This window comes from Pristiophorus japonicus, chromosome 15, assembly GCF_044704955.1.
Source record: "Pristiophorus japonicus isolate sPriJap1 chromosome 15, sPriJap1.hap1, whole genome shotgun sequence".
NCBI classification, from domain to species: Eukaryota; Metazoa; Chordata; class Chondrichthyes; family Pristiophoridae; genus Pristiophorus; species Pristiophorus japonicus.
In genome coordinates, this window is record NC_091991.1 from 132,144,554 (window position 1) to 132,170,001 (window position 25,448).

A 25,448-nucleotide genomic window follows, 5' to 3' on the forward strand; every position below is an offset into this window, starting at 1 on the left:
GGCACGGGGAGGCAGTGCTGAGAGGGGGGGGTCAGGGGGAAGGGAAGGGAGACAGGGGGAGGCAGTGCTGCGAGGGGGGGCACGGGGTGACAGTGCTGTGAGGGGGAGGGGGGGGCACGGGATGACAGTGCTGCGGGGGGGGGGGGGGGTACGGGGAGGCAGTGCTGTGAGGGGGGGCCACGGGGAGGCAGTGCTGCAAGGGGGGGGCATGGGGAGGCAGTGCTGTGAGGGGGGGGCACGGGGAGGCAGTGCTGTGAGGGGGAGGGCATGGGGAGGCAGTACTGCGAGGGGGGGCATAGGGAGGCAGTGCTGTGAGGGGGGGGGCACGGGGAGGCAGTGCTGTGAGGGGGGGGCACGGGGAGGCAGTGCTGTGAGGGGGGGGGCATGGGGAGGCAGTACTGCGAGGGGGGGCATGGGGAGGCAGTGCTGTGAGGGGGGGGCACGGGGAGGCAGTGCTGTGAGGGGGGGCATGGGGAGGCAGTGCTGTGAGGGGGGGGGGCATGGGGAGGCAGTACTGCGAGGGGGGGCATGGGGAGGCAGTGCTGTGAGGGGGGGGCACGGGGAGGCAGTGCTGTGAGGGGGGGGCACGGGGAGGCAGTGCTGCGAGTCGGGGGGGCAGGAATGAGGAAACATTTCTCAGCTACATTTTTTTTAATGGAGCTCGGCCAAGCTGTCAGGAGGGCACTGGGGCCCGAGGTGAGGGAGCTGTGGGCAAAGGTAAATGAAACAAAGCTCCATGTCAGGACTAAAGCTAGAGGCTCGTTTTATTTACTTAACTTTGGCAGCCTTCATGAGCAGGCTGGGGATGAGGGGACGTGGGATAAGGGCAGGCATTAAAAGGAAGTGAAGATTGGTTAATTGAATATGTTTAAAAAGTTGCTTCCAATTTGAAGGAGATGGTTGTGTGGGAGGCACAGTATATGGGAAATGGGCGCGAGGGATGCAACAGCATCACTAGTGGTGGGACACCTGTAACTACAGCGTGACATGCAAAATGTTTACATATATTTTTGACAAAAATGTTGACGTAAAAGCATTATTCAAAAATGATGACACAGGGAGTAAGGCTAACTCTGTTGTAAGGAGGAACAGACAGCGTTCTGACTGGTGTTGCAGAGGAACATGGTTGCAGTTTGGAAGGAGTCCGAGCCCAGACGTAAAGAGCTGTACTGACTTTGACAGCCACTGGCAGAGCTGCTTGTTTACTTGATCTGGGCTGCAGGTCATCATGCAGAAGGTAGCATAGTTCATCGTGGGATTCCTTGGTGTAGCAAAGTCAATGAAGACAGAGCTCCTCACTCAGCCATTCTCTGGGGCCTGTCGACTCATTTGTTGGCTGACTCACTCTGCTCTCTCAGATCTGTGATCACATTGGCGACTTGGTCTCAAGCAATGTTATCTGTAGGATAGTGCATGATCTCATAGGGAAAATAGCTTAAGAAATCACAAGCCAGTATTAATCTCTTTGTATTATGAGAATGTATTCTGTATTGTAATGTATTTGCTTCATGGGTTCTTTGCTTAAGCATTCATAGCCACACATTGCTATTATGAAATAGTTGGTTTATTGACAAAAATTTAACAATCACACTACACATCACCAGTTCATCCACTAGGCTCACAATCACATGCCTCATCGTTGATCCCCTAAACCAAACTGGGGTTTTATTGAGTCTTGTGAATATCAGGTGACTGGCTCAGCCATTCACAGTTCAACAGTTCTACACTATTTTGGTGAGGCCATAAAATCAAATGGCTCCTTTTGGGAAGGGCACTAGAACCCACAAATTAACAATTTCAAATTTAACAAAAACTTAAATCAAATTAAAATTTGATTGCCGGGGGTGATGATACACTCCAGTCCTTCTGGCGCTCACCTCTCACCGAAGGCCGCGAGCGTGGACACCGCGTGATCCATCTCCAGATACACCCTGACTCGAACGTAACCGCAGAAGAGAGGCAGGCAGTCGGGCTGAACGACCCCCTCGACCGCCCGCTGCCTGGACTGGTTAATGGCCACCTTGGCCGTGCCCAGGAGCAGTCCTACGTGGAGGCCTTCCGACCTGCCGCTCCCCTCTGCACAGGATGCCTAAAGATCAGGAGTGTGGGACTGAAGTGCAACCAGAATTTGAGGAGCAGCTTCTTTAAATAATTGAAGAGTGGCTGCAACCTCACACATTCTATATACACATGGAACACGGACTCCTCCAGACTGCAGAAATTACAGGCGGCCTGGGAGAACGTGAATCTACTTAAAAACCTATTGCAGAGGACTGCCCCATGCAACACCCTCCAGGCCAAGTCCCCAATAAATAAAGGGAGGATTCCCACATAGAGAACACTCCATTGGGGACCCCAGCCTACTCCGGATGGCAAGCTGGTGTCAACAGCTCTACAACTATTTTGGTCAAACCTGTGAGCATACTCACAGGTGCATACATTCCATGTGTGATAGAGGCTACGTGACCTGTGAGAGACCATCAACGGCAGGTCGGGGCCATAAAAGGAGCGGTGAGCGGCGGCCTGGAGCAGCGTGGCGGTCATACTACTGCAAGGTACAGCACGAGCCTGTGCAGGAGGGTGACGGCAGTGAAAAGGGCGACTGGATTTGACGTCATCAAGGTTCAGGTTGGTGATTGGAGCTTGGGCAGGTACAGCAGGAGCGGCGAGGTTGGTGTACAGGAGCGGCGAGTGATCATGGAGCCACGCGATCGTGGCCCAGGTGAAGCGTGAGTTTGAGGCAGAAGAGGCGAGGGCCCAGAGGCAGCACGGGCCTGCCCACATTGCGATATGTGTGCGCACTAGGTCCGTGCAGCAGGTGCCGTCTCCAGTCATCTCGGTTAATCCTTGCCACTGGACCAAGACCTAGCTCTGTCAAGCCCGTGTGGTGGCTGGTGTGCAACAGCCACCACACATTAAAAAAATCCACGCACAGGCATCTTCCACGCTTCAACATGTAGTTCGGACCTAGAATATTAGGTCCTTCATTGAAACACTGTGAAATCACTCTTTTTTGGCATGGAAGCAAGTCATCCTCGATGCGAGGGACCACCTATGATGATGATGATGATAGAGGCTAACACAAATGGTTTAGATTAGGTTGTTAGGATTCCACAGGGGAATGCTAAGTAAGCAGGAGGGGTCAGGCTAATACAATTTAAGAAGCATCAAAGAGTTTGTATAAGAATTATAGCTAGTTTGGAGTCAACGTGTCAACGTTTTTGCTGTTATTATTGTGTTGAGGTGTGATGTTTATAACCATGGAAATTGTGTTATCTTCTACATAATCAATGCCTACATTCCAATGAGAATGGGGTGTACAGGGTGTGAGATTGTCATCTGCTGGTGTGGTAGCATATGATATTTAAAGATCACATGATAATAATCTCAGCATTGATAGGTTTAGAGCAAGTCATCTGACATTGTCCACCTAGATGTATAAATACGCTCACTTTCAGTTAGTCTTTGGTATTCCGTGCTGAGAACTCACCTGGATTGGTTAGTTGTTTGCAGACCCAAATAGATATCCTACTAGTAAGTGTAGAGTATAACTTACTTGTACTTTCTGCCAATATTAATAAAACCAACAAGTTGATTTATCTCTGATGTTCAGACCTATATAACTTGGATTAATCTGCTCAGTTGATCTAACAGCATCCATCCATCCCAAGAAAAGGCAGCTGCTTTTCGAGCCGATGCTATGCTGAGAACATCATTTGTCAGCTGTGGCTCAGTGAGTAGCACACTCACCTCTGAGTCAGAAGGTTGTGGGTTCAAGTCCCACTCCAGGGACTTGAGCGTGTAAATCTAGGTTGACACTTCAGTGCAGTGCTGAGGAAGTGCTGCACTGTTGGAGGTGCCGTCTTTTGGATGAGACATTAAAACGAGGCCCCGTGTGCTCTCTCAAGTGGATAAAAGATCCCATGGTACTATTGGTGTCCTGGCCAATATTTATCCCTCAATCAACATCAGATTGCTGTGTGCAAATTGGCTGCCATGTTTCCCACATTACAACAGTGACTACACTCCAAAAGTATTTCATTGGCTGTAAAGCACTTTGAGACGTCCGGTAGTCATGAAAGGCGCTATATGAATGCAAGTCTGTCTTTCTAACTGCACACTTGACATTGGTTTTGGTTCTCCTCAACACATCTAGCTCCAAACAGCTGGAACTGCACAACTTATTGATGCCACAGATATGGGATAATGGGTCAGTGGCATATGACAGTCATAAAAAAACTCCCTTGGAAGCTTCTCTGCAAGACAACACAATTACCCCTTCTATCAGGAGTGCAATTAGATGTACTTCATATGGAAGGCCACACCACACACGCTCATCGGGCGGACAGGACAGCACATGGTACACCATGCACATCGACAGCATGAACTATTACACCAGTTAAAAACAATGGACTCCCTTAACAATTTTGAGCCACTTCTTTTGTCAATGTCCACATCAACGAGGCAGAAACAGCATTGGGAAAGGTAAGATTGAACACATATACGGCAGGACAAAAGAAGTATTAGTAAGGAAAATATGAGGTCCATGTTAGGGGATGTGTTTTACTAATCTGCGATATGGAATTTAAATTGTTCTGGGGACTTGTCATTGCATTGGTTCAATGTGTTGTGGGGAATCTTGATATGGTGAGTGAAATTTATACTGTAGTGTGGAATATTGATTATTCTGTCTGTACTATTCAACTGAAAGAGGTGATAATTAGAGGCTGACAGTGGAGTCATCCTTCCTGTACAGCTGTTTCTTTGCTGGTGCTTTGAGTACATCGCGGCCTTGATCATCATCTCAGCTTTCCTGCTGTTCTTCACCTTCCAGGAGGAGGCCTCCGTCTATGGTAAAATATAGCAGATTAGCTCAATTTGTGATTCCTGTTTTTGACCCATTCTCCACAGCATATCCTGAGTGAACTAAGCATCTGAAGCATTGCTTCAGCATCCCAAATGTCTGCGCAGGGTTGATGTTGCAGTTAAAACTCCATGAGGACACAGAAGTTGCGCACAAGGCATCGGTAACAATGTCTGCAGCGTGTACCGAGTTCCCCCAAGAACTGCCTTTCAAGATGACTTTCACCTTCAAACTATTAAGGAACAGATGATTACTGTGGTGTGTGTAAATTATGCAAGCTTCCCAGATATCGTGCGTTAACATACATGACCTTCTGTCAGGGGTCACATATCACCTGAAGCTCAAAGAATAGAACCCCTTCCCGTTCAAGTAGGTCATGGCATCATGCAAGGTTTTTTTTTGAACCAGTTAATACTTTCATTAAAAGCAGACAGAGGAATTTCATACCAACACATTAACGTGTTCATCACCGATCTCACAGAGCAGAATTTCAACCCGATTGTTACCAGTAATACCACATAACCAGCAGCAGCAGTGAATAAACTTTACCATAGCTCCTACTTTTAAAAATACAAATAAATTCATCAGTGCTTGATCTGTGGTAGTAATGAACTACAACAACAACAACTTACATTTATATAGCGCATTTAATGTAGCAAAACGTCCCAAGGTGTTTAACAAGAGCGCTATCAATGAAAACATGTTGACACCCGAGCCACAGAAAGAGATATCAGGCTAGATGGCCAAAAGCTTGGTCAAAGAGGTAGGTTTTAAGGAGCATCTTAAAGGAGGAAAGAGAGGTAGAGAGTCGGAGAGGTTTAAGGAGGGAATTCCAGAGCTTGGGGCCTAAGCAGCTGAAGTCACGGTCGCCAATGGTTGAGCGATTAAAATGGGGATGCGCAGTAGGCTAGAATTGGAGGAGCGCAGAGATCAGTAAAGCTTGTGGGGCTGGAGGAGATTACAGAGATAGGGAGGGAGGAGGCCATTTGAAAACAAGGATGAGGATTTTAAAATTGAGGCGTTGAGCCAGTGTAGGTCAGCAAACACAGGGGTGATGGGCAAATGAGAGTTGGAGCGAGTTAAGTTACAAGTGAGTTTCTATAGTTACCGGACATAAATTCAATACATTCCATCCGGATTTGCAGAGACCTTCGGACCACATACAATAAGAAAGATGATAGTTTTAAAATTTTGCTTATCACTTTTTAATGGCAAATAGATACTGATGAGAAGAATATTAGAACATTATTATCTGAGGAAAAACTTCCAGACTTAAACATTTACCAAATTATCTTTTTTCTTGAAAGCTTAATTTACTTATGCATTTGATTTTGTAAATCATTGCTCCTTTCAACCAAATAGTTATTACACATGGCGCTTTACAAAATTGTCACAAAATGTGCCAAACAATTGCCGTTGTGCTGATACTCATGCAGTATGAGCAACTGCGTGTACTTAATGCACCAGACACAATGGCACGGTGCTTATTCTGTTATTGCTCATATCACTTGATTATAATGTAAACTTCATTCAGAAACAATTGATTGAGAGATGTAGACAAGACAATTTATGACATGGTAGTGTGTGAGAGCCTGCAAGTAAATGCAGCGTGGGTGCAATGAAACAGCTGTGACTGCTCATACAGCTCCAAAATGGAAAACGTGGAAGCGACCATTTTATCTCTCGCAACATATCATTATATATCAAGGTGCACACATAAACCTGGAAGCACTGAGCATACTACACTGCTACTTTTATGATAGCATTAAAAGGAGGAACAACAGCTAGGGTGAAACAGCTTCCAACTCACTTAGTACAATACAGAGAAGGAATTCCGACAGACTGATATAGTTGCAGCTGACGGGCAAAACGTGGGCTGCTCTGTTTAGACTTCTGCTGAGGCTGCATTTGCCTGAATGAGATTATAACAGAAGTTAACTCAAGGAGACGGCTACATATGCATCTGACTCTCTGCAATTGCTGTGGCAGATGGGCTAGATCAGTATTTGATGTGAAGCGTGCAGTTAAAATACATACTGAATGGATAGCATGTGGTACACAGTAAGAACTTAATTTTGAAACATCAAGAGCAGGAAAGGTTTACAACCATTTGGATCCTGCAGGCTGGGAACCATGAGTACTGTAACAGGAATAACTGTAGGATTGTGGGGTTAGATCTTGACTTTGCGATAGTGTGAAACAGGCGACAGCCAATGGGCAGCCCGTTTTACATCGCTCCCTATCTTTATTTCCGTTGTCTTCAATGGAAATAAAAATCAAAGTCAAAATCTACGCCGTACTGTCTGACTGATTGAATGACTAACAATACGATAATATTAGTGGAAGCTTCAATACTTCTTACCGTGAGGTATATAGAGACCTCATCATGCTGATTCTACATGACGGGGAATGGTATAAACCTTACTCCACCTGACACGGTGTAAGTGATGCTCAGTGATGCTATTGCTATTTTTACTCAGGTTATATAGTGCTTACACTGACTACTGGAGGGGGTGAGGACAATCTTGTAGTACGGCAAGATCGCCGCTAAAAATAAAATAACAAATTGCAAAAGATTCAGACTCAGTGGCAGCTAAAACTCAGCTGTGTGGCATTGTTACTGTTATGTATGTAAACCTGTAAATACCATGTCTAACCACCAGAGGGCTTATTCCCTGGAGTCCCAAGGGGTCCCACAATCCCTTGGGAGCACCTGTATATAAGGACGCCTCACAGGCTGGAGAGGCACTCTGAGATCTGTAATAAAGGACTACGTCACACCTTACTTTGAGCTTGCAGTATCTACTCTGACTCTTCATTCAAGACATAACAGTTGCACCGAAACATCACCAAACATCTGTACACGGGCTTTCCCAATGATTCAATTGGCCAAGGCACTGAACAGCTGAACCATATAGACTAAAAAGATCTCATTTTCAGTCCCCGCTCTGTGCTGTATTAGCTGATCTCAGCTGGTTGACAACAGGAGGCCTCAAGGCCTCTGGATTGGTGGAGGTGGGGGGGAAGACAACATATAAGCTGAATTAAAATAGAAATAACAGCACTCAACATCACATGCACCTTGTCAGGTGGTGTAAGGTTCGTGCCATTCTTGCTTTTGATCAGCCTCTAGCCACCCCTGCTCAAAGTGCTTGTATATCATCATAGGCAGTCCTTTGGAATCGAGGAAGACTTGCTTCCACTCTTAGCTTGAGTTCTTAGGTGGCTGAACAGTCCAATACGAGAACCACGGTCTCTGTCACAAGTGGAACAGACAGCGGTTGAAGGGAAGGATAGGCGGGGAGCCTGGTTTGCTGCACGCTCCTTCCGTTGCCTGCACTTGATTTCTGCAAAGCGTCTAAGTTCCCGGGCAACTATCATGGTGCGGTGTTCTGGTCTGTCGCTGTTGGGGTATCTGTGAGGGTCCTGAAGTTCCAGGTCCAGAACTTCATGTTAGAGGAGTGGAAGATGCCTGTGCCTGAGTTCTTTTAACGTGGGGTGGTCGTTGCACGCCGGCTACCACACGGATTTAGCTGAGCAAGGTCTTGGTCCAGTGCAAAGAGGGTCCAAGACGACTGGAGGCCAGGCACTGCTGTATGGGCCTAGTTGCTTATGGCGAGATGTTGGCTGCAGGCTTGGCACTGGGTAGCGCCCTTGATGGTAGGTAGTCCAAGACTTGGTTGGGGGCAGGCATTGGGAGGGTCAGTGGTGCACTGGGGTTCAGAATGTATATGGGCGCCAACTGAAGACAGAATCGGGATTAACTGTGATGTCCCCCACAATAACCAGCCTGCCCACGCTCACTTGGCGAAGGTTTCCAAGACCCTGTACCGCTGGCAGTGGCTTGCATGCAGCCGGTAGCTTATCGGAAAAAAACAGGCCTACAATTTTCCATCCATTTGGACCGTCGGTGCACATGTAATTTTCTGGGTGGAGGGGGGGGGGGCGGGGACAGAGTAGGGAACTGTGCAAAATAAAGGAAAGACAGGAGTCTCATCTCAGATGGAACACGAATTCTTTGAGAAAACTGGAATTTTGTGCTTATCCAAATGATTTACTGGGAAACAGCTCTGGACTTACTGGGACTGGGCCTATGCTGAGATTCCTGAAGCAGGGAATTGTCGGAGTTGGCATGGATCATGCAGCTGCCTCGTAGGGTAAGGCTACATCCACCGACCCAGCCACCCCTCTCAATAAATGTACAATTACTTAATAGTATCCAGGTCCAGGCAGCAGCTGTAGGGTTAGATGTGGTGCTCGCAGTTGACATGGTCCTGGGGTTCACCCCTATCTAAAGAGGCACTCACTGACACCAAGAAACCAGCCATCACACTTCTTCCACTCACTGGGAATCACTGAGATTAGTTAAGTAGTGGAGGCTAAATGTTGTGTCCTCAGTGCTCATTAGAAGTGCTTGGGAAAGACAGTCGCCCTCTGCTCTTAAATTGCAGCCAAACGACAGAATGTTTTGTGTTCCTTGCTCACTCAATCCGTGCCTAATGTCAGTGCACCCGATCAAATGAAAGCCACTTCTTGAAAAAATACAACCATCTGGTCTGACTGGGATCTGTGGACTTTTCTAATGTATTATTCCAGTATTTTCATTCAGACGGCTAGCTGGTCGTATATCAATTAGAAGATGGTGTGTGACTTTCTGCCATTTTGAAATTTCAGAATTCAAACCATAAATAAGACATTTTTAAAAATAAGCATGTGACCAGATTAAACTTTCTATAAATAATGATGAAAACAATATAATAATGTGATCAGTGATTACACCAAAGCATCATTAATAAACAGCTTTCCTGTGTGTAATTCTGGTAATCAAGACATTCTCAAAATAGTGCTCTGATTCTAAAGAAGGTATTACTGAATCTGACCTTCTGGTAATTTTACTGAAATTCTTGTCAAATTGCATCTATTTACTTCACAAACCACCACTCATTGTGAAACTTTATTGTGAAGGATGAAACAAGCACTGCAGGCAATATCTGTTCTCCAGCTCTGCGCCAGTGAGAGAATTAAAGTGGCTGAAGAGAAAGTGACTGGAACTCAAATAACTGACTGTAAGTTCTCTACATTTGTTGAAATGTAGAAGAAAATGAAATCATCACACAATTAGTTTTGGTAAATATATTGGAAATAGAAAACAGTCAATTTCGAAAGCATTAGCCAGTTGGAAAGTGGGGGTGTCGAGGTTTAATACGATACAAAGTACACTGGAACTCATCTCCACTCTCCCCAGCTACTGTCCATTACGGTGCAGTTTTTGGCTTGCAGCTTAACTGCGAACACGAGATGCAAGCCATTCTTTTTTTCCCCCCATTCAATTTATTTTTCTCTTCTCTCTCGATGGCACTGCCTCATGATGAGATGCAGTTTCTTTGCCTTCTATTTCCTGCATTGGCTGCCGCGTTTTGGGACGTTTTACTACGTTAAAGGCGCTATATAAATACAAGTTGTTGTTTCCTACATTACAACAGTGGCTGCACTTCAGAGGTACTTAATTGACTGGAAAGCACTTTGGGAGGTCCTCAGGTTGTGAAAGACGCTATATAAATGCAAGTCTTTCTTTTTTCCACCTCATTGGACATTTGCCAAGATCAGAAAAGCCAGTAGAAAATGATTGCCTTTCCTTCTTACATCTGAAATGTGATGTCCAAGGTGTGACAGATTCAAAACTCTTTTCTGTGGTGAATAATAGATATTGATGCAATATAATCGGAATACCTCTTCACACCATCTATACCAAAATATTGCTTTCCTGTGGACCGGAATGCTGACTATTCCTAAATGGTCACTTTTTTTCCCCGTTGAATTTGCTCACATTTTTCAGTTCCATTTTGTCCAATAAAATTCAGCTGAAAAATGACAGCACTGAATGTCAAAAGCATGAACCCAATTAGTTAAATTTAAAAAAAGAAAGAAACAAGAACAGAAAATACTGGAAACACGCAATGGGTCAGTTGCCCAATGCGGAGAAAACAGACAAGCTTACATTTCGGGCATGAATGCTATTTCAGAATACATTCAGCTTCCCTTCACTGATGCTGCCGGACCTGCTGTGTGTATCCATCAGTTTTGGTTTCAGATTTTCAGCATCTTTCGTAGTTAGCTTTTTGCTTTGAATTTAGCATAGGGACTAAATTCATTACTGCTCCATGTCAGTAATAGCTAAACACCCAGCACACATGACCAGCCACTTGTTTCATTAGGTGTATTCAAATCTGCACATTTTGTTGTGGTGTTCACAGATTGTATATGTCACTGTGAATCAGGTTCATTGAATCACATGGAGATACCAGCAACATACACTCAACAGGTCATGGAACTTTGGACATGCTGATTTTTGAAGATTTAACTCTGCCTTAAAGCAATGCTTTTCAAACTTTTCTGTGTGGCAGACCCTCTGCAACCATACACACAATCCTGGGGACCCCTTCAAATATAGACATAATCCCAGAGATCCCCGAAAAATATGTGCTGAATCCCAGGGACTCCTTGCAAATATTGGGCACCATCTTGCAGACCCACCATAAAATATAATGATGCAGTTCTGAAGATCATCAGTAAATATTCACAGTCCCAAGGATCCTCTGTAAATACTGACAAATCCCTGTCATAACAGCCAAAAGACAGGGACAGCTATCCAAAGAAAAAGAGTGCAATTATTGTAAATGTTTTTGTAGTACAGGTACGACATCCAAAATGTTCCGGAATCCGGAATGTTCCGGAATCCGAACACTGGGCCAATCCATGACGGGGTCATCCGTAAACCGGAAAATGTTCCGAAATCCGGACTCCCCGCCTCGGCCTGACCTTCCTCGGCCCAGGCAAAGACGTTCCGAAATCCGGAAATACCTGGAATCCGGAATGGCCTCAGTTCTGAGGTTTCCGGGATTTTGTACGTCACACCTAGTAGACGGCAACAGAATAGTGTGCTGATAAGTCAACAAATACAGAAAATTTAAATACAAAACTCTAAAGATCCTGTTCTGGTGGCACAGACAGAATTCCAAGGAGCTCAAAGACCTTCTAGTGTTTCCTTGCATAACTCCTAAGGTCCACAGATCCTAGTTTGAAAAGTTGCAGGGATAGATCTTGACTTTATGCAATAAGGTAAAATGGGTGATAATGAGTCAGCAACCGATTTTACTTCTCTACCAAGTCCCGCTCACCCATCACCCCTGTGCTCACTGACCTACATTGCCTTCCGGTTAAGCAACGCCTCGATTTCAAAATTCTCAGCCTTATTTTCAAACCCCTCCATGGCCTCGCCCCTCCCTATCTGTGTAATCTCCTCCAGCCCCGCAACACCCAGAGATGTCTGCGCTCCTCTAATTCTGCCCTTTTGAGCATCCCTGATTATATTCGCGCAACCATTGGTGACCGTGCCTTCTGTTGCCTAGGCCCTAAGCTCTGGAACACACTGCCTACACCTTTCCGTCCCTCTATCTCTCTTTCCTCCTTCAAGAAGCTCCTTAAAAAATATCTCTTTGACCGAACTTTTGGTCATCTGCGCTAATTTCTACTTATGCAGCTCGTTGTCAAATTTGTATCGCACAATACTCCCGTGAAGCACCTTGGGACGTTTCACTACATTAAAGGCGCTATATAAATACAAGTTGTTGATTTTTATTTCCATTGACGTCACGAAGTCAAGATCTATTCCATGGTTCATGGACCCAAAATGGCCAAAGCTTTTGGGCAAAAGAAAGCAACTAGTAGTCTGTACAATAGTGTAATCTGCAATATGAATATTAATGGCCCAAAACAAGGGTAAAACCTTTCATGGATTTCAGACAGCGATAGAAAATTATTTTGCTTTTGGTTGTGAAATATATTTAAATAACACAGCAACAGAAGCACCATAAATGTCATTGGTGCAACCCTTTATCAGTCGAGAGTCATTTCTCTGGCAGTGTTATGGAAATCAGTTTGAACATGTCAACTATTTGCATGTATAAATATCAATTGAGGATGAAAATATGGAGCACTCTTTTGATCATTGCCAACATGAGCTATTTGCTTGTCTGTCTGCATAATTTGGGTCCAAATGATGTGTTACCAGTAGAATCTAACACTCTGAAGTTACTTGAATGACAATGTGAAGAAAGGAGTGCTCTTGAAGGCATTACTTACCAACATTACCTACTGCCCAGTGTACCATTTTCTACTGGACACCTACTTATTGCCCTTATGGATTTGAGGGACTGTTTGAGTAGTAACTGTCAATCATTATTGATTTTCCAACACTAAAAAAAGAAAGACTTGCATTTATATAGTGCTTTTCACAACCACCAGACGTCTCAAAGCGCTTTACAGCCAATGAAGTACTTTTTTGGAGTGTAGTCACTGTTGTAATGTGGGAAACGTGGCAGCCAACATGTGCACAGCAAGCTCCCATAAACAGCAATGTGGTAATGATCGGGTAATCTGTTTTTGTTATGTTGATTGAGGGATAAATATTGGCAAGGATGCCAGGGATAACTCCCCTGCTTTTCTTCGAAATAGTGCCATGGGATCTTTTACATCCACTTGAGAGAGCAGACGGGTCCTCGGTTTAGCGTCCCATCCAAAAGATGGCACCTTCGACAGTGCAGCACTCCCTCAGACTGCACTGGAGTGTCAGCCCAGATTTATGTGCTCAAGTTCCTTAAGAAAGAAGAAAAAAAAACTTGCATTTATATCGTGCCTTACACGATCTCAGGACATCTTAAAGCACTTTGCAGCCAATGAAGTACTTTTGAAGTGTAGACACTGTTGCAATGTGGGAAACGCAGCAGCCAATTTGCGCACAACAAGCTTTCACAAGCAGCAATGAGGTAAATGACCAGATAATCTGTTTTAGTGATGTTGGCTGAGGGATAAATATTGGGGCCACTCCCGGGGAGAACGCCACTGCCCTTTTGCGAAATAAAGCCATGGGATCTTTTACACCCACCTGAGAGGGTTTAATGTCTCATCCGGAAGACGGCACCTCTGACAGTGGAGCACTCCCCCAGTACTGCACTGGAGTGCCAGCCTAGATTTGTGTGCTCAAGTCTCTGGATATTAGAATTGGAGCAGTGATAAAGTGAATGCAACCCTGTCGTGGTCAGTGCACTGATATACTTTGTAAAATACAAGCAGCTGTAGTATTTCCCTATCAGCTTTGTTGCAGGGGAAAGAAAGAGCATCTGACCCGTGCATAATTGCCAGAGGTAGTCTACATCTGAGGCTTGAAAGTGTAAATCATACCGCCTATCACGCCACGGACTGGCCCCATTGAGCATTGCTAGCAGGGCTGATGAAATCAATAAATTGTCATACTTTTTACAACTCTTCTTTAATGTGTGTAATTACATTGCTCCTCAGTTTCCCCCAGTAACAGTGCTGACATGATTGACTGAACACACAGTCTACACTGAGGATCGGTGTATTTTGTCAGTGGCATTAATATATAATAACTACATATCAATGCAGAACTCCAGTGAGTTTTGACAATATTTTATGAGCTTTATAAATAGAAAACCACAAAAAAACCCTCTTTCTAATCCCCCCCCCCCCCCACCACACACACACACACACATATTTCTAATAGGTCACTGTGTAGCTGAACCAGCTACAAATGGTCTGCTCAGGTATCTATGAAGGCAAAATGGAGCCATTTTTCATTTGTGCATGTGTATGGACTGTTTTGAACATGTTCACATGTTTTTAAGTACGAGGAGAGGAGAAAGAAAGGGCTTACATTCATATAGCGCCTTTCACATCCTCAAGAAGTCCCAAAGATCTGTGTTACACAGTGGCTCAGTGGATAGCACTCTCGCCTCTTAGCCAATACATTGTGGCGTTAAGTCCCACTCCAGAGACTTGAGCACAAAATTCTAGGCTGACACTCCAGTGCAGTGCTGAGGGAGTGTTGCACTGTTGGAAATGCTTGGGCTAAAATTCCAGCCTTACCGTGTCTGTACGAAGTGTGCATGGACCCGGTGAGGCCTCGCAAAAGCCGGTTTTCGGGGTGTGATGCGCATGCGCTGAAAACCGGCTTTTCCGATCTGCCAAGATTTCTCCGTACAGATCCTCCATATCCCCAGGAGAAGGACATTCGAGCGGGAGAGATTAGCTATTTGCCCAGTGAATGTCCTTCAAACTTTTACATCTGGCGAAAGCAGGCGCATAGCCTCCTTTTACCAGCATAACTGTTTTAAAATATATAAAACTTAAATTTAAAAACACATTTTTATGTTAAAAACCCTGTCCATTAAGGTAAGTTTATTTTAAACCGTACTAAAACACATTAAAAAAAATTTCAAAAAATATTTTCTTTTCTAAAACATTTAATTAACTTTAATTTCAATTAATTTTAAATATGTGAGATGTTTTATTTATTTATTATGTTGTGTTTCTTGTTTTAGGGGTTTATCCTCATTGATAATAATGGGAACTCGTAAAAAACGGAGTTTCCAATACAGGCGCAATGTCCCGAATGCGGAACTCCGAAAACCGGAATTGTCCGAAAACCGGACATTTTGCGCATAGCTGATAAAGTCGTCCGGAATCCGGAATTATTGTCCGAAAAACGGACATTTTTGAGACAAAACCCAAAATCCGGCACGGATTCGGTCGAGGATTCCAGATTTCAGACTATTGATTTTCTTGTCTGAAATCCGGAAAAACCCAAACACCGGCACGGATTCGGTTCCGAGGATTCCGGATTTCAGATGTTGTACCTGTATTATCAATGAGAATACGAGGCAGTGTTTGGTGGTCCAGGCCCACGTGACTCCAGCTTCCTCGTGCGTATGCAGAAGTCCTGACCCCGTGCACTACGCATGGAATGAAGGCCTCCGACTGGAATCGAAGGCGCCCCCCCGGGACCACCAGGTACTTTTGCAAAAAAATTTTGGGTCGGAACATTTCGTCAGAAGGAAGCTCTGACCGGAACTTTAGCCCGCTGACTTTTGGATGAGGCGTTAAACCTGAGAGTCTGCCCTCTCAGGAGGATGTAAAAGATCCCATGGCACTATTTTGAAGAAGAGCAGGGCAAGTATCCCCGGTGCCCTGGCCAATATTTATCCCTCAATCAACATCACTAAAACAGATTATCTGGTCATTATCACATTGCTGTTTGCAAGGAGCTTGTTGTGCACAAATTGTACTGCCGCGTTTCCTACATTGCAACAGTGACTACACTTCAAAAAGTACTTCATTGGCTGTAAAGTGCTTTGGGACGTCCGGTGGTTGTGCAAGGTGCTATATAAATGCAAGTCTTTCTTTTCGAACAAAGTCAGTACTTTTCTGAAATGTAGTAACGTAGGAAACTAAGTAGCCAAATTATGATCCCACAAACAGCAATGAAATAAATGATCAGATAATGTTTTAGGTGATGTTGGTCGAGAGATAAATGTTGGTCAGGACACCAGGAGAACCTCCCTGCTCTTCAAATAGTACTATGGGATTTATCTTTTAAAGGCATTTTTCTTTTAAGGGTTGGGCCCTTTCCAGCATAATGCACACCATTATCATATGGGAATCTTTTGGATTGTACTGGAGAAATCCACCTGGCCCATCCAGGCAGCAGAGTCTTTCTTTGACTCCAATGGTCTGCTGGATGAGGGTTCTGGTGATCATTGGATCAGATTATAGTGCGGTTTGGCCACTAAGGGTGGGTCCCTGAGAGAAGTCATGAGTGGATGCTGAGCCATTGAGTATATTTAAGGCTGGGATAGATAGATTTTTGGAACCTAGGGGAATCAAGGGATCTGGAGATCAGGCGGGAAAGTGGAGTTGAGGTCAAAGATCAGCCATGATCTTATTGAATGGTGGAGCAGACTCGAGGGGCCGAATGGCCTACTCCTGCTCCTAATTCTTACATTCTTATGAGTCAAGTGCACAGAGGATAACACTTGTCCCCAAGCAACTAGCCTTTCACTTGCTATGCAGTGGTAAAGAGGGAGGGGCAAAAGTAATTGACGCAATATAATATCACCAGGACAGTGCGAATAGACCTGCCTGAGGCTCTGCTGGTGCTCACACACCAATAGCACACTAACGGAGTGGAAGTTCTTGGGATTAATAAAGGCAGTGGTGTTGTGTGAAGGAATGTGCAGGGTGATGTGGGCAGGGTGATGTGGGCAGGGTGATGTGGGCAGGGTGATGTGGGCAGGGTGATGTGGGTGCAGACCATGAGGTCCTGGACATGAGAGAAGCTGCAATCTGTGAGAACCCAAAAGCCATAACCTGCTGCTTCCGGCTGTCCACAGGAAAAGTGTTTGCTCCAGGAAACATGGCACCAGACAGCTGATTAATGCAAGCATGAACTACAAACAGACTGATGTTTCTAATTCCCATGCGGCAGCCCGGAAGGAGTTGAAGCATAGACGCTGAGGCCTGCAGTGACCTTGACTGAAACAAGCAGTGCTGTGCCTCTCTGGAAGTGGGCTGCAGGCCTTGTTACAGGAAATGACTCACCTCCTGCAACAAGATCTGTAGCCCACTGCCAGAGGAACACAGCCTCCTTATGTAAGTACTGGTATGTTGTCCTGGGCCTATATCCTCTGTTGGAAGGGTAAGGATTCCAGCGAGCCTGCTTCCTTCTACTTGGTGTCCTACAGCTATGGTTGCTCCATCTTCCTATTGCTCCACCTCCTCCAGCCACAATGGAATTGCCAGAAGGAACCACATGAAGAAAAAGTGTGTTGTCATGTTGTCAGAAGCTACTTTCGAGTTTGGGATATTGTAGAGCCATTACAAGCACTTTAAAATCATCCAAGTAGCAAAAGAAAATATCTAATACAAGCAAAATATCTCCAAAACCTTTCCAGCAAGCTAGCCTTAACCTATATAAGACACTAGTTCGGTCCCAGCTGGAATATTGTGTCCAATTCTGCACACCACACTTTAGGAAGGATGTGAAGGCTTTGGAAAGGGTACAGAAGAGATTTACTAGAATGGCTCCAGGGATGAGGGAATACAGTTACGGGGATAGACTGGAGAAGCTGGGGTTGTTCTCCTTAGAGCCCAACAAGAGAGGGCCCAATTCTGGACTTGGTTTTAGGGAGAGTAGCTGGGCAGGTGGAAGGAGTATCAGTGGGAGAGCATTTTGGTACTAGTGATCATAATTCAGTTAGATTTAGCGTGGTTATGGAAAAGGACAAAGATAGACCAGGAGTAAAGGTTCTCGATTGGTGAAAGGTTAATTTTACTAAGCTAAGATGTGATTTAGCAAAAGTGGACTGGAAACAGCTACTTGAAGGTAAATCTGTGTCAGAGCAGCAGGAGGCATTCAAGGATAAGATATTGAGCTTTCAGAACAAATATGTTCCCACAAAGGAAAAGGGTGGAACTCCCAAATCTAGAGCTGCTGGACGTCAAGAAGGATATAGGGTAGGATCAGGCAAAGAAAGGGAAGCTTACGTCAGATATCAAGAGCTCAATATTGCAGAAAGCCTAGAGGAGTGTAGAAAGTGCAGGGGTGGACTTTGCCCCTAATATGTCACTGCAGCTGCTGGTGACCTTCCCTCAATGCTATCTAATACATAAGTCAAACCGCAAACGGACTACAAATCATCCAGAACTTTCCATAAGCACAGTCCTTTAAGCCGCATGACCTACATGCCCATATGTTTCCAATTCAATTTTTAAAGCACATTATTGCGCAGTTTTACAGACTCAGCAATAGAGACATTAATGTAAGGTAGCGAAGTTGCCAACCAAGTTGAAGTAGTTGCACATGCGCAGTCTAAGTGTTTTTTTGATCATTCGCTTCGCGACTCACGGGCACTGGGGAAAAAGCCGGGAGTGGAAGCGGAGAAAGAGGGAGAGGTGGAGGAGGAGGAGGTCGAAGTTCGCTGAGGTGACGTTAAGTAGACGTCGCACGGCGACCGACATCACCCTCTCCCCATTTGCATCTCCAGGGCCAGCGCTGCTACCGGCAGTGCTAAGGTCCTCGCCAAAATGGCAGCAGCCGAGTCCTGCGCCAGAGAAGGTCGTTAGAGCGGCAGCTGTCGGGATAGTGACACAAACAGGTGACACGAGGGTCGGGAATTTCTAGGCCTAGGATTCTATAACGGACGGCCGATCTGACCCTGCCAAAAGTGAAAGTTGCCCTCGTGATTTGAGTATATTTACTGTTGTGGTTAAAAGAGTTTTGTGCGATGAGTATTGTCAAAATGCAAGAAAATGAAATAATCTGTCATCCATAGAACTGTCACCTTTTGAAAGAAAACCGCACACATTTGCTGACTGTCCAAGGACACAAGTGGTCACAGATCTGAATGCACAAGCTGGCCACCCCTCTGAGCAAAATACCAATGTGCACAAATAATGATTGCTATCAGTTTTCAGATAAGTCAATAAGTAGATTGCTTCACTGGGGTTGAAAAGGTCATTTTAGAGCTTGCACTCCCATTCCTTTTAGGCTGTTTTGGTAAATAATGTTCCCAACAGTGATTGCATCCTGTAAGTGTTATATTTTTAAAAAAGGATGCTTTAGCTTTATAACCACTTGGCATTCAGAAATGCTATTGCTGTGCATGACTGATTACATGTCTTGGGATGATTGCATTTTCAGAAGCATATTTATCATCAGGTGTTGTGTTTTGCTGCTGAAATACAAGGCCTGATTTACAATGACACAGTTGTCTCGAATGTGAACAAATAATTGTCCCACAGATTGCTTCACCAGATAGATTCCACTCTTAAAATACTCAATACAGTCAGTGATGGGTCCCGATAAAATGTAACCTTGAATAAAGTAAACAGCAATTCTTAAAGTTTTGCATAAATTGTGCCCCGATAATTAAGTGACTCGTCTATCTAAACAGTAATCAGAAAATAAAGATGCGACGTGAGTGGTTGTTATGTATGCAATAAAGGCTCAAACTGAGTACAGTTCAGCTAAGCAAGGTACAACCTTGCTTCTGCTTTATTTTGGCCCAAAGTGCCTGACTCACAAAATGGCTGGTCTTTTATATCAGAGCAGCACCATGTGCGTGCTGCTCAGTGGCCTCCAACAATGGCACCATCTGGTGGCTACAAACAGCATGTACATACATGACAGTGGTGAAAAAACAGACGGTGGAAAAATAGCTCTGTTATGTCGGGCTTGATATTCATTCTTCCCAGCACCTGCATAAGTTTAGAGATAATAGGCTGACTTTCAATTCTAGTGCACAAGGGGTGGGTGGTGAGCAGAGCAATTAAACAGCAAGCCTGATGCCATTAAAGAGAGGCTCAAATCATTTCCATAGAATCATAGAATCATTGAATGGTTACAGCACAGAAGGATACCATTCAGCCCGTCAAGCCTGTGCCGGCTCCCTGCAAGAGCACTTCAGCTAGTCCCATTCGCCTGCCCTTTCCCTGTAGCCCTGCAGCAGCTGTGAAATCAGTGGCTCTAAGGTTATTGACCTTGTTTTCAGTGTGGCCTGCAGCAGTGCCTTTAAGGACCATTGGTTAGGGTGACCTGGCCGGAATGTGCACAGTCAGGGTCAGACAGCCTGCTAACGACGCTAGTTTAAATAAGGCTGCTACCTGCTTTAAGCAGGGGGGCTGGCTGCCCATTTTGAGTTTGGCCATTTTGGGTTGTGCGGGACTCGTGGTGGGGGGGAAGAGGGTATGATTTTTAAAATGTTTACCTTTGCATAGCATCCCATCTTTCAGCGAGAATGGGGCAGTAGGCTGATAAAAATCACCTCTGGTGATTTTGACATGCTCAAAATGCATTTTCGTGATGGGTGTTGTGTCACGTTCCTGCCACCAGACCTCTACCAAACTCCATACTGTCAGAACATAAGAACATAAGAAATAGGAACAGGAGTAGGCCATTTGGCCCCTCGAGCCTGCTCCGCCATTCAATAAGATCATGGCTGATCTGATCATGGACTCAGCTCCACTTCCCTGCCCACTCCCCATAACCCTTTACTCCCTTATCGCTCAAAATTCTGTCTATCTCTGCCTTAAATATATTCAATGATCCAGCCTTCACAGCTCTCTGGGGCAGAGAATTCCACAGATTTACAACCCTCTGAGAGAAGAAATTCCTCCTCATCCCAGTTTTAAATGGGTGGCCCCTTATTCGGAGACTATGACCCCTAGTTTTAATTTCCCCTATGAGTGGAAATATCCTCTCTGCATTCACCTTGTCGAGTCCCCTCATTATCTTATATGCTTCAATAAGATCACCTCTTATTCTTCTGAATTCCAATGAGTATAGACCCAACCAACTCAACCTATCTTCATAAGTCAATCCATTCATCTCCGGAATCAGCCTAATGGACCTTCTCTGAACAGCCTCCAATGCAAGTATATCCTTCCTTAAATACGGAGATCAAAACTGTACACAGTACTCTAGGTATGGCCCCACCAATACCATGTACAGTTAAAGCAGGACTTCTCTGCTTTGATACTCTATCCCCTTGCAATAAAGGCCAACATTCCATTTGCCTTCCTGATTACTTGCTGTACCTGCATACTAACTTTTTATGTTTCACGCACAAGGACCCCCAGGTCCCTCTGTACTGCAGCACTTTGCAATTTTTTTCCATTTAAATTATAATTTGCTTTTCTATTTTTTCTGCCAAAGTGGATAACCTCACATTTTCCCACATTATACTCCATCTGCTAAATTTTTGCCCACTCACTTAGCCTGTCTATCGGCTAGATTTTCCACTTTTTTTACATGCATAACGCCCACTTGACTTCCATTTTAACGCAGAAATGACATATAACGCCCAGATATCGTCCATTTAGCCACAAAATGGAAACTGACGCCCATTTTTCGGACACTTATTGGCGAGCGTTACTTTCCCCATGTGTGTAACACTGGGAAAAAATAAGACCGCCCACCCACTTTTTTGGGGCGGAATCATCAGAACGGGCGAAACCAACGCCTATAATGTCGCCCAACGTTACTTTCCACACATAATTAACGTCGAGATTCAACAACACCGACCGCCCACTTTATTTTGTCGTAAAGATCATATTTTCCAAAACTAATGTCCAGGAGATCGCCCAGCGTTACGTTCACCACCTCGCACACATCTTGTCCACAATATCGCTCGCCCAAAAAATGGCCCAGAAAAAGTGGAACTAATCACAGCGTTATGGACGCCATGTTCTACATCACATGTCGCATCCTTTAAAAAGTTGCTCTGCCTCAACCTCGGGGGAGTTCGGATGTACTCTGGAGGTCTTTGGAGGTGATGTGAACATCTGAACAAACATATTTATCATACTGTGAACGATTGGAATTTAATAGGTGTCTTCATCGGGACATTCATTCTTTGTTACCAATGGGTGGAAAACAGAGAGCTATTGGAATGGGGCCTGTCCTTTCTCACCCCTTCTTGATGACCATTTACATGCTGCAGACTCGAGATGGCAGAAGTGCGCACCACAGCATTATGTGCCCAATGTAAGACATACCAGACTGATGAGGAGGACCAGATGTTACACCCCCCGCAAGTACAGGGAGAAGAGTCTTTCCTCAACTTGCCCGACACCACCTGCTTTCGGTGATTGCACTTCCATAAAAAGGTTATCACTGAGGTATGCCAGCTCATAAGGGGAGATCTGCAGGCTACCAGCACCATCAATACTGCACTGTCCGTCGAGGTCGAAGTCACCGTGGCACTGTCGTTCTATGCGTCGGATTCTTTTCAGGCCACACCTGGTGACATTTGTGGTCTGTCTCAGCATGCCACACAATGCTGCATTAGACAGGTCACTGAAGCCCTGTACACATGCAGGATGGACTTTATCAGCTTCCCTGTGACCAGGAAGGCTCAGACTGAGAGGGCGCTAGGATTCTACCGAATTGCTAACTTCCCCAAGGTGCAGGGAGCAATAGACTATACGCACATCGCGATGCGGGCACCTTTTCAGGATGCAGAGGTTTTCAGGAACCGCAAGGGATTCCACTCCCTGAATATGCAACTCATTGTCGACCACCAGCAAATTATTATGGCAGTGAATGCTAAATTTCCAGGCAGCTTCCATGATGCTCACATCCTGCGTGAGAGCACTGTATCTGATTGTTTAACAATCAGCCACAATATCAATGCTGGATGCTTGGTGACAAAGGATATGGCCTCGCCTCCTGGCTGATGACCCCCCTGTGTGACACCCACACCGAAGCCGAGAAGTGATACAATGAGAGCCACAGAGCCACTCTCAATATCGTGGAGAAAACCATTGGAGTGCTTAAGCACCACTGAGGAGGCGAGCTCCAATGCCACCCTGAGCAGGTATCTCAATTCGTGGTGGTGTGCTCCATGATGCACAACTTGGCTATCAGGAAGGGACAAGAATTGCCAGAAGCGTCTGACAGTCCACCTCAGAAGAGCGAGGAAGAGGACGACAAGGAGATGGACGCTAACATCAGCCCAGACAATCAGGCTGACACTGAAGCCATGCCCCCACCCCCTGTAAACAACATGAAAGGGCCCGTGGTGGCATGATAACTGCAAAACACTTACATCAGGAGCTCATAAATGAGCGCTTTGCCTGAAAGAACGTTGGTGGTATTTACAAGGCTGACACACTGTGGGTGTGCAGGTCATACATCAATGATGGGCATCACCTTGGTGACTGATAAAGTTTAAGTTGATTGAAGTTAAGTGCGATTATACCCTTTGATGTTAAGGAATCACCAGCGTGTAATGGTGCAGCTATCTGAGCCAATGCGCAACAAGGTTTTGTTAAATAAAAAACATTTAAACCGAACATTTGTCTGAAAGCATAAGTATTTCTGTAAAAACCAACCCTTACCCCCATCCACCCCCCGCTTCTCCTCCCCACCTCTACCCCTTCTCCTTCCCCTCCTGATTCCAAGCCGCCTGGCTGAGGAGCTCCTCAGGTGATGCTTCATTGGTGGTGGGGGGGGGGGGGTGGGCGGGTAGGGGGATGATGGCCGAAGCGCTGCTTGGATGGATATGGGAGAGGACGGTCCCGAGTTGGGAACGTGCTCAGAGCCAGAAGCAAGGTGTTGCTCCTGACTCTCATGTGTTGTTGGCAATGGGGTTGCAGCACCTTGGGGTGCAGTGCCGCGTTCCGGGACCACTGGGAGCCTTCTGCCACCAGTGTTCCTGGCTACCAGCTCTAGGGCCTCCACCATCCCTTCCATGTTCTATATTATGTGTTGGACAAAAACTCAGTGCCTACTATGTTCTTGGTGCTTAGTAGGCTTTTTGCTGCTGGTGAATCTCCCTCGTGCCTCCCACAACAGCCAGACAAGCACACACCACAGCCACACATGCCTTCAGTCCCTCTCAGCTCCCTCTCTCTCTGTCTCCTCTTCTGCGCATGTCATGATGACCCTTGACCTCCTGATTCGCGGGAATCTAGCGTTGCCATACTGTTGCTAAGGACGGTGACACTTTACGGCAGAAGGTCAGAGATATTTCACGCTAACGCCCATTTCATATCACTCGCCCAATTTCAAAAATGGAGACTTGGGGCTTTGAGAATGGGCAAGAAGCCGGCGATATGAAAACCCATTTTTACCGCCCACGCTGGAAATACCGCCCATTTTTGGGTAATATGCACAAAAGTGTAAAAGCTAGCCCCAAATCCCTTTGCAGATTTTTTGTGTCCTCCTCACTATTTGCTTTCCCACCCATCTTTGTATCATCAGCAAACTTGGCTACATTACACTCGGTCCCTTCATCCAAGTCATTAATATAGATTGTAAATAGTTGAGGCCCCAGCACCGATCCCTGTGGCACCCCACTAGTTACGATTTGCCAACCGGAAAATGACCCATTTATCCCGACTCTCTGTTTTCTGTTAGTTAGCCAATACTCTATCCATGCTAATATATTACCCCCAACCCCGTGAATTTTTATCTTGTGCAGTAACCTTTTATGTGGCACCTTATAGAATGCCTTCTGGAAATCCAAATACACCACATCCACTGGTTCCCTCTTATCCACCCTGCTCGTTACACCCTCAAAGAACTCCAGCAACTTGGTCAAACATGATTTCCCTTTCATAAAACCATGATGACTCTGTTTAATTGAATTATGCGTTCCAAATGTCCTGCTACTGCTTCCTTAATAATGGACGCCAGCATTTTCCGAACGACAGATGTTCGACTAACTGGACGATAATTTCCTGCTTTTTGTCTGCCTTCTTTTTGCGGTTTTCCAATCTGCTGGGATCACTCCAGAATCCAGGGAATTTTGGTAGATTACAACCAATGCATCCACTATCTCTGCAGCCACTTCTTTTAAGACCCTAGGATGTAATGCATCAGGTCCAGGGGATTTTTCCGCCTTTAGTCTCATTATTTTACCAAGTACTACTTCTTTAGTGATAGTGATTGTATATGTTCCTCCCTCCCTATAGCTCCTTGATTATCCACTATTGGGATGTTTTTAGTGTCTTCTGTCTTCTACCGTAAAGACCGATACAAAATATTTGTTCAACGTCTCTGCCATTTCCCTGTTCTCTATTATTAATTCCCCAGTCTCATCCTCTTAGGAATCAACACTTAATTTAGCCACTATTTTCCAGAAACTCTTATTATCTGTTTTTATATTTTGTGCTAGTTTACTTTCATAATCTATCTTCCCGCTATCATTTTTTTAGTCGTTCT